This window comes from Oncorhynchus clarkii, chromosome 24 (genome assembly GCF_045791955.1).
Source record: "Oncorhynchus clarkii lewisi isolate Uvic-CL-2024 chromosome 24, UVic_Ocla_1.0, whole genome shotgun sequence".
Lineage (NCBI taxonomy): Eukaryota > Metazoa > Chordata > Actinopteri > Salmoniformes > Salmonidae > Oncorhynchus > Oncorhynchus clarkii.
The window spans coordinates 19,347,500-19,353,888 of record NC_092170.1 but is presented as its reverse complement, the minus strand read 5'-3'; positions in this window follow the sequence as shown (position 1 = coordinate 19,353,888).

Here is a 6,389-nt window from a genome sequence, read left to right as displayed (position 1 = left end):
CAATCATAATTTTTCAACGCAGAGGATTATTTCCCTTACTTCCCTGTGTGACAGACAGACCAATAGTACAGGGAGTCAGTGGAAGACCTTTCCCACTTGTTTGGAACAACAACCAAAATATCCCCCAGGAAGAACAACTTGAAAGGGCCAATCTGGTGTCTCGGTAAGCACAGTATCGGGAGTCTCACATTGTTATTATGAATGGGCTAGGTCTTTAGAGGGCACACAGAGGGGAGGCCACTGCTAACAACATGTATGACGTGTAATTCATACATGGACCCTGGCCACTGTCTCTCACATTGCTCAGCTGAGGTTAAGCATGATTGTGTTGCTATGCAAGAGGCTATGTGTGAGGGTATGTGAGAGGCTATGTGAAAGGCTATGTGAGAGGCTATTTGAGAGGCTTCCACAAGCTTCCAAAATCTTCCCACAATAAGTTGGGTGAATTTTGTCCCATTCCTCCTGACAGAGCTGGTGTAACTGAGTCAGGTTTGTAGGCCTCCTTGCACGCTCACACTTTTTCAGTTCTGCCCACAAATTTACTATAGGATTGAGGTCAGGGCTTTGTGATGGCCACTCCAAAACCTTGACTTTGTTGTCCTTAAGCCATTTTGTCACAACTTTGCAAGTATGCTTGGGGTCATTGTCCATTTGGAAAACCCATTTGTGACCAAGCTTTAACTTCCTGACTGATGTCTTGAGATGTTGCTTCAAAATATCCATATAATTTTCCTGCCTCAAGATGCCATCTATTTTGTGAAGTGCACCAGTCCCTCCTGCTGCAAAGCACCCTCACAACATGATGCTGCCACCCCTGTGCTTCACGGTTGGGATGGTGTTTTTCGACCAGAGGACATTTCTCCAAAAAGTACGATCTTTGTCCCCATGTGCAGTTGCAAACCATAGTCTGGCTTTTTTATGGCGGTTTTGGAGCAGTGGCTTCTTCCTTGCTGAGTGGCCTTTCAGGTTATGCCGATATAGGACTTGTTTAACTGTGGATATAGATACTTTTGTACCTATTTCCTCCAGCATCTTCACAAGGTCCTTTGCTGTTGTTCTGGGATTGATTTGCACTTTTCGCACCAAAGTACGTTCATCTCTAGGAGACAGAATGCGTCTCCTTCCTGAGCGGTATGACGGCTGCGTGGTCCCATGGTGTTTATACTTGCGTGCTGTTGTTTGAACAAATGAATGTGGTACCTTCAGGCGTTTGGAAATTGCTCCCAAGGATGAACCAGACATGTGGAGGACTACAATTTTTCTTTCTGAGGTCTTGGCTGATTTCTTTTGATTTTCCCACGATGTCAAGCAAAGAGGATATGACTTTGAAGGTAGGCCTTGAAATACATCCACAGGTACACCTCCAATTGACTCAAATTATGTCAATTAGCCTATCAGAATTTTCTGGAATTTTCCAAGCTGTTTAAAGGCACAGTCAATTTAGTGAATGTACAGTTCTTACCCACTGGAATTGTGATACAGTGAATTATAAGTGAAATAATCTGTCTGTAAACAATTGTTGGAAAAATTACTTGTGTCATGCACAAAGTAGATGTCCTAAGCGACTTGCCAAAACTATAGTTTGTTAACAAGAAATTTGTGGAGTGGTTGAAAAATGAGTTTTATTGACTCCAACATAAGTGTATGTAAACTTCGGACTTCAACTGTACTTACAAATATAAAACCAATTGGTTTACACTATTTCATTATCAAAGTAATAATTACATTTTACTCGCTATGGTTGAGAAAGAAGTGATTGAGAAATGCATTGCACTTCAAACGAATGAATCATCCACAAGTTAGCTTAACGTTTCTTTGCTTGAATACTCAAGGGTCTTTCCTTCATACAAACTTTATTACACAAGTTGAACATTGGGAGGATGACACATGGAAATGGAAATATTCAAATGTAGAAACTGTTTTGAATGCACAGTTATAGCGGGAGTCAGTTAGGCAATACTAATTCAGCTGTACAACACTACAACATTCTCTCAAAACTACAACAAACATACAGTGTCTCAAATCTGAACGTAAACTGCATCCTCTGTGGAGTAATATGATATGGTTTTAGAACTGCATTCATCCAGTTTATAGTGTCCAACTCTTAAGGTCGGCTTTCCCCCACTGACACAAGTGAGTGTTTTGCATATAATTTGTTTATGACAGGATCTCAGCCATACAAAAAGCAACGTTCAAGATTAGCCCCTGGGTTTTTTTCTCTCTGGAAGGGGACAACTTTGATAAATTCATCTGTGAGTCAGTGAGCATGTTATCTTACAAAGTGTTAGAATGCACTTTATTGTGTGTTGTCCAAGAAAACCTGAATACACAATGAGAGACCGCAATATACAGGAGGGTGAATGGATATTTATTGTAAGAGTTAATGTAATGTGATGGCAAATTACTGTAGTAATACTCTGGCTGAGCTATTCTATCCTGAGTTTAAAGAGAACTGAAAGACCCTGAAAGAGACTGTCCTCCATAGTTCTAAGAGGAGGAGTCACGCTGGGGAAGCCCTTGTAATCCAATGATGTTGCTCTGTTTGGCTATCAATGAGCCCTTTGATTTTAGGCCCAGGGAGTCACTAAAGATCTGACTACTGCTCTTTAACTACTTTTCACTGAAAGAAACACAGGTTATAGAAGAAAGAGCACTTTACTCATTTGCATCCTTTTGGAAAGGGGAATTTACAATGCTATACGATACAGCATTAAAGTCACCCAATAGCTTACATAATCTCTATCAAAATTGCTGTGTGAAAACTTAACACAACTATTTAAATTAAATTATAATTCAGCAGTTTTCTGGGGCTAATCTGATTTTTTGTGTGTTATAATTTAAGAGTAATTTATAACTTAAATCACAGATTATGTTTGTTCATGTGAGCACATATTGACAATAGCATTGGACTGAATATTTAATATTGTACATTATCATTGTGTGTTTTATTGCATCATTTTGGCTACGTTTGCATTTTGGCTCTGTGAGATGAAATATTTGACTGTCTATCTTTAAATATTATAGTCTAACTAAAATTGGTGGGAAATCTAACTGCCAGGCAGCTTCTAATATCTCCATATCTGAACTCAGAATCTAGTGATTCTATTTGTGCATTTATTTTAGTCTTACATCATTGCCTTTTGTTTCAATAGTATTTGATGTGATGTTGATCCATCAACCATTGTTAAACAAATGAACCTACAGTCTCTTCCCTGAATTCTGCCCCCATTTGTCATCCAGTCTGTCTCTGTTATGGAATCTCTAGCCAGAGAGCTCAGGTTAATGACCGACATGGTATTGTCATCATTCATGTCATCGACCACATTGTGAAAAACAAAGAGGACAGAAAAAGGAAGATGTGGTGTTAGTTGGTGATAAAGGGAGGTAGAGGAGAAAGTTAAGCCGGGAAAGAGAAAAGTCATGCAGATACCGATTACAGCATAGCTAAATTGTAATAAGCGAGTAGAACATGTAAGGAAGGATAGGTTTCACTGACCAGAGAGTTTGACATTTGTTCACTAGTGTATTGCCAAGACAGAGGAGGGAATCTTCAGGTCCAGAGGTCAACGCAAGGAGCGAGATGGACACGTGGGGAACAGAAGGAAGGGACACAGGGACGGAAAGTGGAAGCGGCAGGGTGAATGTGGCCGTGTGTTTAGCAGTCCCAAAAGAATGGGTACTACATCAACTCCAGCTGGGGCCCAAGGGGTTAATGGATAAGACTGCCCAGCAGGGGTCAGGGGTCAGGAGGCCACTCTCTACCAGGGCTAATTGGCCACAGCGAACAGAGTTCAGGCCCACCGGCCAGCCCTCCATGGAGAAGTACATACACATGTATACAGCAGCTTTGATAGAGGCGTCTTCCATCAAAGCCCTTGATCTGACTGAGAGAGAGCTCCTCTGTTGTGCTTCTGTTCTCAGACAGGCCTGAGTTAGAACAATCCTAGCCCTTCACTGTACATCTCCCTCACTACCACCTACAGTGATGCAGTTTGACAAATATAGACAGCATAGGTGGCCTTTGGTTCTTTCTTACATACGCATTTCAATGCAATTCTCTGTTGTTGTAGGTCCAGATTACATTTGAAAACTCTTTTTCTTTTGCGTTTATTTAAAAAAACCTTTCATCCCCTTTTTGCTCATTATATAATTCATCTGCAGTAACTGGCAGAAATTGCAATGTCAAGTAAAAAGTACTGTAAATTGATGTAACCTGCTCATTGTTGTGGGACTACTTTATTGTCTTCAGTGTGCAAGTATATAAACCCTTATGCCATACTAAATGAAAAGTAGTTGTCCAGGCCAACACAAAGGGCTCAATTAACATGTAAAAAGTAGGACAAATCCTCCTGGAAGATGTTCTATCTATTACAAGCCATAATTTAGCTGAGAGTCTGACAGTTGTGTATCATAAACACAGGAGACAACAGGACTGAAGTAGAGAAACAAACAGTCAATAGAACAAAGTGCTATACATCTGAGAGTTGTTGTCACAGTACTTTCTGTCAGAAACAACCATTCCCAGGACACAAACTGCTACAAGTAAATTACTGCACTAAAAATATAAACAAATGAGTTTTATCCAGTAGGCCATAAACCCTCAGATGTGATACATTACATTGTTAAAGGATAAATAAGTCGAATGGGGAGTCCTTTCACAGCCAGAGCGAATCAATCTTACTAGCAGGCCATCAGAGGAATAGGTCAGAATAAGAATGAAAGCTCTTTTTGGCCCATTGTTTCTAAATGGATAGTAAATGAGATGTGTCTCATCTTGTCTTCTACCGTCAGAGACAGATCATATACAGTACAGAAGGATCCTGACAGATTGCAGTTGTCATGCTGATGCTGTCACTGGCCTGGTACTGAAGAGGTTGATGATTTATGGAGAATGGTGGGATGCCCAGAGTGGGCCTGGGTTAATGTTCGACTCTCTCACAGGGCCACCTCTGGGGTCTGCCTGCCCACAGCCTGCCCAAGCAGCTCCACCGTAGGGGGACCTGCCTGACTCTGCCGGCCTCCAGCTAAACTCTATGCTCCCAGCAGGGTAGGAGACCCATGCTCTCTTCAAGGCCTGTGAATGGATTCAAAGAGCTGTGTAGGAGGGACTGAGGAGACTGATGAGGGGCTGGTGAGGAGTTTCACAAGTAGCAAAAAGTAGCAAACAAATTCAATTCCTTCAGTAGATATTGTATAAATCAGCACTTCATACTAAAACAAATCACAGGATAGGACAACTGCTAATCAGTGTATCTGTAATTATAGTTTAGTAATGAGTAGTTAGTAGTTTCTTTCAAAGAATGTATTGCACCAAGCATCAGTTAAATTTGTCTCAGTAGCCATGTGTCATTGTACCAATATGGACGCAATATGGACCAATGGGTCAAGTCATTTGTTTATATTTGTAGTGCAGTCATTTATTTGTAGCAATTTGTAACCTGGAAATTGCAGTTTCTGTCAGAAAGTTCAGTATACTAATGTGGATGCACACTGGTATACTCAAAGGCATAAGTATGTAATATCCTCCTTTGCATATTTGGGTATTATTCTACACAATCAGGATATACCCTGTCTGTGATCTATTGAAAGCATCAGATGCATTCAGAGTAAAAATGATATAAATGTGGTCAATCCTAGCTGGTGGCTACCCTCATTAAGCTGTAAATCTTTCACAGTAACACCCACAGAACAGTGGGAGAAGGGTTCATCCTTGTAACTCCACCTTGTCACTGGTGCAACAATGAAGATGCTGGCTGAAAACATTTATGTGAGGGGCCACACAATAGCCTCAATACCTCATTCAGCCAGTATAAATGTTGGACAAATCCCTCAGGGGACAAATGCAGGTGCCATGAAATACAACAAGCTGTAAAAAGATCAGTTTATTTGACATGCTGATAATGGATATACAGATGTAGGATCTAAATTTGACCCAGTTTGCTACATCAGAAAAATAATCCTGCAGCAACAGGAAATTATATTATTATGTAGATTATATTTAATGGAAGTTTTTGTAGGGGTTGATAAAACATTTCGTAAGGAAAAATAAAGTCTGAAATGTCAAAGTGGAAATTACAAACTTCAGAAGGCTTTTTAAAAAGAAAGTTCTGCAAAAGGGTGATCAAATGAAGATCCTACATCTATATTAGGGAAATCTAATTTGATCAATTAGGAAGAATGAGGGGTCAAGTCAATTGACCCCATGTTGCAGTAGGCCTATCCACGAAGATAACTTTTCCCATGTCATCAAATAATATCAGAGTGTTTGAGGGACTGAAAAAAAAACATGATCGATGCATGTGTTGAACTGACAGTATTTATGTAAAACACACATTTTGCAAACCTTGCAGAGGCAGGTTTAATTCTATCCAGCCCAGGATAGGGTTTTA